Below are 14,849 nucleotides of genomic sequence, written 5' to 3' on the forward strand. Positions count from 1 at the left end.
AAATAGCGTAATAATAAATAAATCAGCGTGGGTTTATCGATAGCTGGGTGAAGCTCCTCTACATCGTGCAGATAATTTGTGAGAATTCTAAGTTTGCGCTTCTCAAACAGCGATTTACCTCAAATTATTGGAAGTGCGTTATTTTCGAGACGTTTCTTCTATATTGTGAATCAAAATGATGTGTTTATTGTATTAACACTTAAATCCATGATGACAACTCTTTAACACATTGACTGCTGACTAGATAATTACTTTTTAATTACCGCATTTAAATAACATGCTAATTCTATCGAATGGCCACCTAATCGTTACGCGCTAGTACGCGTCTTTAGCGTCCAATGTATTAATTTACACATTATTTTTTTAATCGATTCCATTTAATGTTTAATATTAATATAAATGAACAGTGGGCTATGAATAAAAAGTATCACTATTTTATCAGTGCATTTTTTCAATATTGACGCAGCAATGATAAAAGATTTTATGTAGAAACAGTGTAAAAAAATAATTTTAGTTACAAAAAGGATAAATAAATTGAACATTTTTATGCATTTATTATAATATTTATTCACATAATAATAAAATTATAACTATAACATGTAAAATGATAGCATCTTTCAGTGCTAACCCTTTGGGCAGGAATATAAGTTTAATCAATATTTAAGTATGCCTCCAGGATAAGTGAATTATTTTATGACCTCACGTTAAATATTTAACGGCAATCGAGCAATTAAATGGGTAATATGCTGTAAAATTGCATTTCGTTACCTTATAAGTCGTTCTATAATACTACTCGTATTATATTATAGCAGAAGTTAATGCACAGGCTATAGGTATGTGATTTCTGATGATTTTTATTGCTTCCTCTACTAACACTTTCAAATGCAAATATTATTACTTTAATAGGTAACTTTACAAATAATTTTAATTACTACAGATATCCTATTAGTAAAATTAAGTAATTATCAAGTTGATTAACTTAAATAAGAATAATAAACGTTATGTAAGCGAACAATTTATTGAGATTGGATACATGGTTGTCATATAAGGTAGAAATCAGAAACTTGTCAAAATTGTAGCTCCTTATTATTGAACAAAAATGGTTGTTATATTATACAAAGTTTATCAATATGATTTGGAAATTTATTAGCCGTTTGATTATGACATGTTTTATGTAATGTTTATTTTATGTGCAATCGATGAGAGGTTTGCTTTTGGTGGTTTTTTTATGTTAAAATAATATAATAAAGAGCAGCAAGTCATGAGTTGATATTAGAAACTATGGTTGTTTGATGTCATTGACCATCTATATATGTGTCTCTAGATTTCAAAATCAGCCAAGTCCATAATAGATGAATGGGAGAAAAACAGCTTTTTGTTTTTTCAAATACACAGTCAGAAAGGTGAAAATTTATATTATTTAGAGTATAGACTATTTAAAATTAATAAATTCCACATTTTGATAATGCAAAAATGTTAAAAAGCAGTCGTACTTCAGCAATTCATAAAAAAAGTCAAAAATACCTAAAGGTTGACTTGGCTGATTTTAAAATGTAGCAACACATATACATAATACACCTCAAATATATTGAGTGCTTAAGAAATTGAATTATTTTTTGCTATTATAACTAAAATTTGGAGTGAACCTGACGCCGGTAAATAATTAAGGTATGTAATTGATACCATAATTTTAAAAACAAAAGCCGATTGCCAAAAAATAACACAATTTATTAAGCTCTTCAAAATATAAAAACTTTTAATTAATTTTGCCGTTATCAGATAACATGCACTAGGCTTAATTGGTACAAGTACACAGGCACAAATCAAGCGAATACAGGTTCAAGTAGTCTCTCTTGTGGGTCGTATATTTTTTAAAGATTTTTTGTAGTAGGTATATTTAAACGTAAATAACAAACTGTGATAACAAGGTATCTTTATAGGTTGGAGTAGTCATAATATATACAATTTTGTAAACTGTGTCGCTATATATTGTCAAAAAGACAAAATTAATGGCGTCAGTTTGCGAGCATTTGTCGAAAGCGGACAGTTGTACACACGTACAGGCTCATAACTGCGGGGTATATTAATCGTTTTCCGGAATTTATTTCGTCCAATAACGGTTTAATTTGTTGATGGTTAATTTCAAAACATTTGCAATATTTATGGCATCAGGCAAATGCAATTAACTCTCTCGTGAATTATATACTAAGTTTTAAAGCAATTTCTACAATAATTAACTATCAGAATATGTGGGAATATATAATATATATAAAATATTATTATCATCAATGTGAATCAATGCCTACTAGAGTCAGACCATGACACGAAACTGTAAACTTTGATCGTAGTGCTAGTTATTGCTCATACTTCTTTTGAATTATGGTCAGCTAAGATTATTGCATATTGAAATAAATGATAATAATTTAAACATGAAAATCTTATCTAATCTTCATTTATTATAATTAATTTACTATATTGTATTCTAAAATAATCAATAACATGTACTAAAATCGTCATTCCTAATTCGTAATTCAGTCCTACGGTCTGTACTTGGTTTTGGGCTTAGATCTATCCACTACCAGGAGAAAACCTCTCTCAACTGATTACACACCTCTTGGTATTGTGCATTCATTTACAACGTACTTCTACACCTAACCTAAGCTAATTAATTTGTCGATTCAACTTCATCCATATGTGGGAAGATTTACACGTCTTACGTACCACTGTGTTAGTAGATTTGTCCAGTGATTATGGGGTATATTGTCAGCTCATTTCCATATGATGACGGATATGGGTGAACTGCAAAACTTTGGCATATTATGTCATTTTTCAGAATTTTGGCTACGCTACGGAAATAAAACCCTGACAGAAAAACCACACACCAACTCGCCTGAATATCGTGGTGTATTATGTCTAAAACCTGACACTGACTACAGCAAATCAGTGAAATGAATCATTTTTGTCGCTACATTACAAAATCAGCCAAGTCTACCTTTAGGTATTTTTGACTTTTTTTGTGAATTGCTGAAGAAATACTGCTTTCTAACATTTCTGCATTATCAAAATGTAGAATTTCTTAATTTTAAATATTCTAATATCGAAATAATATAAACTTTCAGCCTTGTGACTGTGTATTTAAAATACAAAGCTGTTTTTCTCCTATTCATCTATTATGGACATGGTTGATTTTGAAATCTAGCGATACATTTATAATCTGTCGCTAAATGCCTCTAGTAGTATTAATTACACTCCCCATTAATCAAGATAAAATATTTGATATATATAATATTTGAAAGTGTGAGAAAGATAAATTACTTACCAGAAAATAAATTTGAAAAAATATACGCCTTCTTACGGGATATAGACCAGTACCCACTGGATTCGCGCCAATGTGCTTTTACCAATTGAGCCATGTGCGTCCTATCTAATTACAACGTTATTAACTTATTAGCAGTTGTTTAAATTTGAAGCACTTAAAAAATCTGTTTATAAAATATTTAGTATACTTATGAATATTGTTGTTATTATTTAGGATTTAATAAATTAAACTAAGCTATTTTTATTCATTCACAAAGTATTCCTTACCTACCGTTTATTATTTATTTTCTACAGGGTTAATCGTGTTTTTTATTAGTCCCTATTTCTGAATAAGGGTTAGCGTGTTAACCCCATAAATGCCTGACACTGAGTAGTTTCGCATGAACAAAGGACGCTGAAGAGGTTAATCATGAGGTGACAGATGTCCCTGAAATGCAACTAATTGCTTGGTATTATATCTTCTTACAGTCGAGTTGTTGCAAACATTTTACATTTCAATATTATTTAAATTCTAATATTGATAATAGTTTAACATCTGCGTGTGTTTAGCTTTTCATTGTCGTCAGAATGAGCATAATATAATATACTGATTGATAGTTCGTTTTTATTTGAGAAATATGAGGTTTTGTTATCAGATTATTATATTGCCAGCACTATGTCAAAGTAGTAGGTAGAGTTTGTAAAATAATGCATTATTTTCCTTAGAAAAATAATATTTTCTATGGGTTTTATGATAACTATAAACACTAAAAAACTGTAGGGAAAAATATCCTACTAAACAACAATCCACCCAGAGGTTCCCTCCTCTGGGGTACCTAGTGTATTACCAGGGTCTTCTTGTAAGAAGATACGATTCTTGAGTATGAAGAAATATAAGATAACCTTAACACAATTGAATACGTGTATTAATTAAGGCTCTAAGTACCAAAAAGTAGTATTGCCTGTAGTTACAAAATACCGAGTCATTGCAGTAAAATTTCATGAAGCAGACCTTTTGAAAAATGTGGTTTTACAGTGTGAAGCAATCACGGCAGCTTCTATAATTTTAGGTATTAAGAACTCGCAAGTGTCAACACACCATCGTCAGCCATTTTATATTGAATGAGGTTGACCACTGTAGTGCTATTTACACCATTATAAATAAAACAGGCCAACGGACTTACAACGTCGGCAGGTTTAAATATTTTGCTGTATTTTTTTGACTTGCTTGAGGCACTTAGACCATAGTTGAAGTTATTGGCGTTAGTATGTAGAACACTTTTCTATAAAAATGTCAGTTTTTTATTTTTGGTACTTAGCGCCTTGATTAATACACGTATTCAATTGCTGCGGACCTTTTAATTATCGTATTTAAATAACATGCTAATTGGATCGATCGGCCGCTTAACGGGGACACGGCAGCCGTGTCATCCACGTTGAATGAATTAAACACGTGTCTGAAATATGTTATTTTTAATATTTGTGTCTGAATCATAATAATTATTATATATACATACATTTTCTCACATAAACCTAACCCGCATTCAATATTGGCAACATTTCAGGCCTTCCTGTGTTTAATCGCATGGTTCTCATTAAGTTTATCGTTTTTAAAAAACGATGTTTTTCTTCGGTTAGGTACATATTCAAATACGAACATTAACGCATTCGCTGCTGAATAGATAATGAGATTTTAATTGCCCCCTTTAAAATGCACGTTAATTACATCGATCGGCCACCTGGTCATTACGCGCCGTGTGCGTCTTCCGCGTCCAAAGTATTAATATGATCTTACTCCCAACTTCATTTATCGTTTGTCAATTTATGGCCACGGCCGTATGTTGTAGCTTAACTACTGGGAAATGCCAATAGAAATGGCATATTAAAAAAATACTACCTTATTCTTAGGATAATAATTATTATAAAACAATCAGTATTCGTAGGATGTTTATCACATTTGAATCATCAAAGACGTAACTTATCATCGGTTTCTTTAGAATTATCTTCAAATGTGTAATCGTGCCCATTTTTTGAATAATCAAATGCCTAATCCTTGTCAAATTTTGGATCACGGAGATTATGAAATATATTTTATCGTAAATATTTCACTATAATATAATGTTAACATTAATTTTACTAATGATTGTATAAATGCGTTTAAAAATTAATAAACCTAAATAATCTTAACACCACTGCACATCGATGTATTGAAATATGACTATATTCTAAAACATTAGATCGAGAGGTTTAAAAGAATACTATTTTATGCAATAAAAACACTTTATGCAGTCATCAAATGTTTAAAATAATTATAAAGGATAATAAGGCTTCAAAATTATATAAATATATTATCAACAATGCTTAAGGAATGTCCAGGATTATGCTCTAAAAATACAATATAATCTCCATTTTGACCTACGTGGCGCACGTGGGCCCTTAATGTTAAAGTATTATTGTAACTGTTGTATTTTTTTTCTATTTCATGAACTATTATAATATCATATTGGAATCTAATATTTGAAATTATTAACCTCATTAAAATGCATACCAAAATAGATTCGAAGTTAAAAGGTTGCAAATCCGGTGGGATACTGTGTGGTGTGAATTATGGCGCGTGATATATAGCATACTAGCAAATCAACACATCGATATACAATACCTACTACAGTGACGTGCAGGTTTCATAATTTGATAGTACGTTTTACCAAGGTACAATGTACACAATATAATATGTGCTGAGTAATATTAATTTGACTATTTTCAACAAACATTTACCTAAAGTAAATTTTAAAACAAAAGTCGCATTTTTGTTATTTTTATAAATATAAAATTGATTTTAAATCTGTATTTTTCTAAATATTTATTAGTTTATTCAAATCTATTTTATTTTAGATCAGTTTATTATCTGAATCAGCCGACATTAATTAAAAAATATATATTGTATTCTAAACCATTATAATAAAGTTCTACGTGCTTTTCCCTCCACCACCCGCCACGTCTCCACACCCGTTGTGCAGGCGTATACCGTGGCGTAACGAACGATAGGCGCTGTTCAAATTTGTGCCGAAAGTGTCCCAGGAGCAACTTCCCAAGACCTTGGTTGGCGTGCACTAGAGTGTGCGTGATCCCTAATTCCATATAATGTATTACGGTCAATTCTCGATGAGAAAAGACCTTTTCGCTCGCCGTATAATGCCGCAAACTTTTTAAAAGCTGAGAAATTTTCCCTCGTAGATACGAAGTCGCAATGGCCGACCGGTCCAACTGAGGGTCGGACCGACTTGAGAAGCTCTTCCCTTTCAACCGACATATGGGGACACTCCCAGAGGATGTGATCGGCATCCTGCAATATAATTGGCAAATAATAATGTGTTATAATTATTTATAACACATTTTTGTTAACAAGTCGCAAATCCGCTCCGGACATTTTTAAAACTTATTGTTAATAAATAATAATATGACATTTTCTTGCATATTTTGGCTTTTGTCATTAGGTATTATTTTATGTTACTTAATAAAAATACATATATTTACATAGTAGGTATGAAGTGAAAATCATTTTTGTGCGATATTTTCTTAAGTAAAGGCAGAGCGGTTTTGGTGACTCGCAACTCATTTTATCACATTTTTGAAAAATATAGCTAGTATGTAACGCTTACTCTGATGAACATTCATAAGGTACAATGGCTCGCTTCCATAAAGCAGTAAATACCATAAGGGGGGTGGTATCACGGGGCTTACGGATATCGAGTGTGGAAAAATATAGGATTAACTTAAATAAATAATATGGTATTTTCAACGTATATAACGAAACATTACAAGATGCATTTAAGGGAGCCGCGTACATGTAACGTGGATTCAGTATTTGAGGAAAGTTGGTGCACCTTATTTTACTTTGGTTTTATGACCTGACCGTCATAAAGTACCCTGACTCAAAACTTTGGTCCATGTCGATGGCTTTATTTACCTTTCTATATTATTAATTTGTTCTGTGGTTGCTCTGAATAAGTACTAATAATTTAAAAATTCATCTTCAACTTGTACAATTAGATGTTTCTGTTTAATGAAAGAGATTTACCTTTTTTTTCTTTATAAATAAACATATTTTAAAGCTCTTGTAATAACACGAACTTGTATGCATTAAGTCCTTAAGAATGCAATATTTTCTTTCTGTTATGCTTCGCATCGTTAAAAGTTTACCAAAGAATTCTCTTCAAAAGAAAATAAACTTAAAGCTCTCATATTAATTATTATTTCACATTGCATTAGTAAAGCTATTCATGATTTTATTTAATAAACAATGGAAAGCTTTAAGCATATTAATTTTCTAAGAATATTAAATTTATCAGAGGTAGGTATATATCAGTTTTTTTTTTGCTATTTAATGCTAATAAATATAATTGTAGGGAGTGACAAAGGTTTCTATTGAATAGTATATGTTAGATAACTGAAAAAAGTCGTATTACAGCCAAATTTAATTTTTTGTATTTTACTGAATAAAAAATATTTCATATTCTTATAATAGATATAACACCAAAAATTTTCTTCTTACTTTTCTTCATTCGACCATGTCCGATCCTAATAGGATCATATTATGGGCCTCCACAGAGTAGAGGTTTGTATTAACAGATTTTGTTTTTTACGAAAAATGGATGTCAGCCACATGCTCAACCTATTGGTCCATACCCTGACAGACACAAATTGAAAAACAATATGTGTACTTGCCAGACACAGGATTCGAACCTGGGACCCACGGCGTTATAGTATAGCGCTTAAGCCGCGCGGCCACCGTGTGTGCAAAAGTTTTACATGAACTAAAATAGATATTATTAAATATCATGCTCAACCGCTATTTAAATGTGGGCTACAAAACTGTGCTGACGTCATGGTAGTCTGGCGCTTAGGCATAAAGCCCATTGACGCAGCGAGTGGGGCGCTCGCGCAAAATTTCTACAAGTGGCGCGTAAATCGTCGAAAATACAACGTAATCAAATACGCCAGCGCACATTGGATTTGACGACGCCTTGTGCCCGCGTCCCGCATTTAACGAAAATACAATGGTGTCCATTCATTGAACACAGCAAGCAAAATCACGCTCCTCGAAGCGTCGTCGATAAGACGGGCGAGAAGCCATTATTAAGAACAGTGTACGCTTTGTTTAGTTATTGCGTGTCCAATATTTAATTACACGCCCCGAGAAATAATATAATATTTTTATTGCTTTGTTATGAGAGACGCTGTAATAATAATTATTTTGTGCTTCTTGGGCCCCTTATTATATAGGTGAAATATGTAATGCGCGGCAAGAGGCGTGTGATTATGGTTATGAATATACGCTTCTTACGCCGACTGCGCCCGCTCGTCCGTCTTGATGGGCTTTATGCCTTAGACCTCGAGACTGTCTGGGCGCGCCAAAATGAATGTATAATTTTACAAAAATTACATTGCTGTATAAACTGGAGGACCCGTTAGGCTTAAATACGTATAGCCTCAGGTCACGTGATAATATGAAATTGTGTGTGTGTGTGTGTTTTTTTTACAATACGTATGTAATCATAATATTATGTAAGCCTTGTATGCTTGAAATGTACTAAATTAGTTAAAGATTTTGTTTGATTGTGTTGGTAACATTAGTGTGATAGCAACCTTAGTATTTGTGCTAATAGCTACATGTCCATCTATTTAAGCAAGCCGGTAGTTAATTTATTATGTACACTTCTAGACAGGTGTCGTTGGCAAATGATATTATTTTTGTAGAATATAAAATAATGAAGTTATTATGTAAATACGTTAACAAGACATTAATTTTTTTTATGTAGGCTTTAAACAATCGCCTATTATTGAGTCTTCACTGCTGGTGTATGATTACCGCTATTTTCGTATTTTATTTCATTTAAAGTACAATATAATCAATAATTATTTTTCTCTCACTATATGCACCGATTTTTATATTACAATTATTAAAACGATGCAATATAATATTATTGTATTGTCAGTTATAAATAATAAACAGAATATCATCTAGTTAGTGTGTTAATATAGTAACCATCACGGTATGTAGTATATTGGCAATGATATAATATAGTGGTCATATTAGGTAATATTTTAATCAAAGCCACTACCACTGGCTAAATCTGATAAATGAAGGTGGTAATATTATAGTAAAATCTACCCTTTCCCGGTTATATTTTAAGTAATATAACTGCCACAGAGCTAGCCGTTGAAAATTACAACTTGAAGGGATGGTTATGAATTTATAAAAAGTCTTCCACGTGGTTGATTTACTAGATTAAAAAGCAAATTTAACATAACTAGACGATTATTGATTAATTTAATAAAACACAATTTGTTTTGGTAGTTATTCCACTTTTAATAAATAAATCTGGACCGCTCCTGTCCGCCTCAGAGGAACATTTTCAATTGAAGTTGAACTGAGTTGAAAATTTCCATCTGATGCGGACAAAACCGGTCCAGATTTATTTATTGAAAGTGGAATAACTACTAAAAAATTTGCGTTTTATCTAATTAATCAATAATAAAACGCAGTTTCACCATGAATTGACAGTTAAGACAATAAAAGAAAATAACTAGAAAATATGCAGAAAATAATTACAAGATAAAAAGAACTTTTTATATACAACGTTTTTAAATTTTCTGTTGAATCATATAAACTTGACTTGACTAGCTTAAACGATCAAAAAAAAATGTACTTGATAGAAATAATACTTAAATGTCATTTTGATATGTCATATTGATTTCCATAGTAACGCACGTATATATTTATAATTTAGTTGCTAGCATCCCAGACCCCCCTAGCAACCGATAATGGTGTCGAAATAACTTTTCATACAAAACAGAATTAACTGAAAATGAATTCAATTCTAATTAAAGATGGCTAAAAGTATTAAAAAACTGCATTGGCAATGTGTTCTGATATATTATAAAAGTTTCAAATGTCTGGCTAGTCGGGAAGTTAGTTAAAAATCGATTGCAAGATTTATATCGGACAAGGAACCACCGGACGAATAAGAATACGAGCTAAGAAAAACGTTGTAAATAAAAATAGATATAACATGCGCCTCAAAAAAATACTATGTGAACTATTTATGGTGGCATACTAACCAAAATATGTTATTCTGGAACATTCAGCGGAGTGATTTGCTCAGTCATGACTGATCAAATAAGAACGAAATGTTGTTTAAAAGACAACAACCATCCTGGATTTATTCCAGTTTTGACAGAGCTATGAATAATAAAATTCATATTTGAAATTTGTTATCGTTCTTTACACAAAATAGCCAACTGCAGGTATCTACCAAATTTCCAATATCATAAATGGAACAACTCCGCTCTTTATAGAAATATTCTTATATATAATATATAAAAGGTATTCTGAAATACTATAATATTTCATAGTGCAGCTTATTAAAAAAAAAATGTATTTCTGAAATTGTTAACTTCCGCTCGATAATTAAAGTATAAAATTTTTTCTTCTTCCTGAACAATTTGCCAAAGAGAGTTAGTTAATGGGTTTGAAGATTAAGCAGTCGACATGGGCCTCCATAGACTAGAAGTTTATTTTAACAAGATATTTTTAGAAGAAATGGATGTTAGCCACTTGCTCAACCTATGAGGTTTATACTCTGACTCTAAACACACACTGAAAAATAATATATTTTGCAGAACGAGGATTCAAATCTGTGACACACGACAACCACGATGTTATAAGCCGACGTCCTAGTCGCTCGGCCATCATGGGTATTAAATCCCAAAAATCATACATTGTTGTTTATTTATTCTCGCTAACAAAATCATCTACGAAAAAAAACAGTGAAAAATAATATATAAATACAACTTAATGACAATCAAATTAATTCTGGAAACATTGATATTAATTATCAATTTTTATTTCTTTGATTGTGTATTTAACAGGAGAGACGCATCAAAGTAAGTTGTTTGAGGAAGAATTTTATAAGCCTTATTTTGACTAGGTTATTGTAACTTGTTACTTACTTTGTATATAATATGACCTCACTGAAGCCAAATCTCAATAGCCAATTAACTCAATTGAAATCGAAATAGACTTAAGTCGATGTTTCATAGTAGTATTACGTCATAGTAGTCTAAGATAAAGTATAGTTTATTTCGAAGATAAATGCAATAAAGTTTGCAATAAATTCAATGAAAACAAATAATCCCTACCCTAGGCCAATTCCTAACCCACATCTCGACGGTTCGATGAGTTTTCTTTACTTATTCTGCCAATGCACGATGTGGGTTTGACATCCAAACAGAAAATAGAATCTCTTGTTAGAATGTTTTAAATGAATCTAAATCTTTCAATTTATTGCCATGAGCAAAACTACAGATGACTGTATTGAGAATCAGAAGGCGAACTTTAACGATATTACACGAACAGAATAATATATTGAAATCCAAATAATAATACAACATAAAATATATTATCTTTATTGCCTACAAATAGCTTTGAAAAATAAAAATAAAAGGTCAACTTTTCTTTAATGCTGCTAAATTGGCTGTAATTTAATAGTTTGTTTATTTTCATTTCGACCAATATTACATACATTAAGGCCAGCGCTACACTACGCGGAACGCCAATACATTTTATTATATTTATAATTTGCCGTCATCGGGCACATTACTCGGAAGATCGGTTGTCCGTCAGCGGGTCGCTCAACATTGGCGTTAGCTCCGTCCTCCGCGAACCGATTTTCCGTCAGCGTCAGATCGGCAACGTCGCATTATACGTTACTTAATGCAACGCGGCACATTCGGCGGATAGTCGGCGTCACGTGCGCAAGTAAATAAGCGTTGGCGGTCGACTGATAATCTGCCATGGAATATTGAATGTGGCTGCAATGTTTAGTAACGGATTTACCGCGAGGGAACTTTCGTCTAGTCTGGGCCTAACCTTACGGCTTTTTTTCGGTGACTTTTGAAAATAGTAAAGTGTTATAGTCACTGTACGTTGTTTTTTCAATGTGTGTCTGATCCAGTGCAAGGACCAACCGTAAAACAATCTAATAATTTATCCTCTTCTCTGTGGAGGTCCACATGCTGCATTCAGGATCTAATATGGTCATTTACTTTTACAATGTAGGGCAAGCATAACATGATAGAATGCGATGATGCTTTGTGGTAGGTAAATAATCATCTTCAGCCAAGATTGATCCATTGTCGGCTGAAGGCCTCCCCTAGCTCCTTCCATTATATTCTGTGCCTAATTCTATGCTGCCACGTACATCTACCATACTTTGAGTTCGCCTATCTAGCGGATTCTAGAGTGTCCCTGTATTCGATTAGTCCCCAGTCCCGAGTTATCAAAAAACAGTTGAAAGAAAAAATACACTTAAACGTAAATTCCAAATTTGAAAAATAAAACTATTCTTTTATTTCAATTATTCGCGAAAGAAAACAAATGATACGATACTCTGATAATAGTTTGACAGATAGTTACAGTGCAGTTCTAGCATATTGAGTATAATATAGAAAATATTCAATGAAATTAAAATTAATCTATGACGTATTGACGAAAGGTAAGGCAGAAATAAAGTCTAAATGTAATTTTAATCAAAATAATTATTAATATGTTGCAGAACTAAGCCACGCCTAAGAATGTTGATAGATGGTACTGTTACTCTGTAGTCCAGTAATGCACAAACCGCAGCCCAATATAACAAGTATGTACATCATCACCAAAATTTTCATTGAATACGACAAAATTCAAATTTCCTATATACTTAGTTCAATCGTGTAAATATGTACGTGCGTAATGCAGTGTGGAGAGTGACTGGAGTAGCTGTTATGTAAGTGTTAAATTTAAATACTTAATAAATTAATGTATGTCTCGTTTAGCATAATATATAATTATTTTTATATAAAACAGTTTTACTCACTGCGGTCCGTGAAAAATTATAAAATTGATAAATTGGTCCTTCTTTCAATGATATGTTGTGTTTGTGTACTACTGCTATAATTTTTTTAGTTATTACATATTTTTATAGATAGTTTAAGGGTAGGTTAGAAAAAAATGTTGTTAATATTTATGCTCAAACTATTAAATGTTAGCTACTATATCTACTCATTTTATTACTAAGAAGTCCTATTATTATCGAGTAATTTAAAATCTACTTTGTAGATAAATGTTTATTACAAGAAGTATCATTTAAATGAGATTAAATTTTGGCTGTGTTAATAATCAAATACCCCCGTTATCTTTCTGCAAACTCACTTTGACATATCCTGTAATTCTAGAACAGGACTATCTGAAGCGAACTGTAGGTAGAATGAGCGTCGCGTAGAAGCCTCCTTTCCAAGGGAGCGACGCTAGATTTCCCGTGAGGCTGTATCACAAGATAATGGCTATAACCACCACACAGACAAAGCCGGCACTTTGGGATTTTCCTTCACTCCTGGCAGAGAGATAAACAAAGACATTGCTGATATTATTATTATCATTGGGCAGAACATGTTGGAACACTTTTGCCTTATTAATTGAAAGAAAAATATTGTTTTTACAAACCTAAAGTATTCATATTATAATAAAAAGTTCCTATATTCACCTATGCATGAATCTGTTGGACTAACTCGGTTGATTTGCCCGTATTTAAGTTTTTAATTTACGTTTCTGATTCCACACGAGTTGGTTATTTTGCTTGGACACCACAGTATTTATTATTTTAATATAAATTTCTTTGTCATGCATGTCTGGCCAAGCCATCTAAGGTGGCCAAATTTGATGGACTGTACGAGGTGCGAGTCACCTTAACTGTGTGTTATTGATGCATTCGAAGATACCACGCAGTTGGAAATTAATATAACACAACTATGATATAATACTTGTGTGGTAAATATAGCAGAGAACGACGCCGCATTTCATGGTTTTTCAAACCACCGTGATTTGGTATGATTGGAGCTAAACTGAGCTGTTACGTGTAGCAGATTATTGAGAAAAGATCACCCCGATAGTGGTCCAATCACCAGTTTAATATTATATTATTCAAATATACGTTAAGTTTCATTAGCTATTTGTGTTATGTCACTATGCATGACGTGATAAAAGTACTGCTGTGAAGAAAGACATCGATATTCACGAGTCTTTTATAAGATTTTTAGTTTTAAATTTATCTCACAATTATTTCCTGATGCAAGGAAGTATATAGAATCCCTATTTGTTGGTCTTTTTTTCATAGTACCTAAGTTTACTTCAAAATGATGTGTGCTACGTGGTATTTTTTATACACCAAACCCTTCAAATTTAAATCATAATCCCTAGAACTCTGTGTTACAAGTACTAGAAAAAAATCGAAAAAAAAAATAGGTGTAAAGAAATATTATATCATCATTCCGTCGTATGTTTTTTTTCACTTTCACTAAAGCGTTTTAATAAGGACATATTATTATTATAATATTATGTATTTTCTATCTTAAACTAAATCGCCGATTTTAATATCGTACGCTATAGACACCTATATTTTGGTTCCGCATTACGATTTAAGTCTTGGACGAAAAATGATAAATTTAGGAAGATA

This window comes from Rhyacophila brunnea, unplaced genomic scaffold, assembly GCF_057557595.1.
Source record: "Rhyacophila brunnea isolate RB1 unplaced genomic scaffold, BYU_Rbru_1.0 scaffold_19, whole genome shotgun sequence".
Taxonomy (NCBI): Eukaryota; Metazoa; Arthropoda; class Insecta; order Trichoptera; family Rhyacophilidae; genus Rhyacophila; species Rhyacophila brunnea.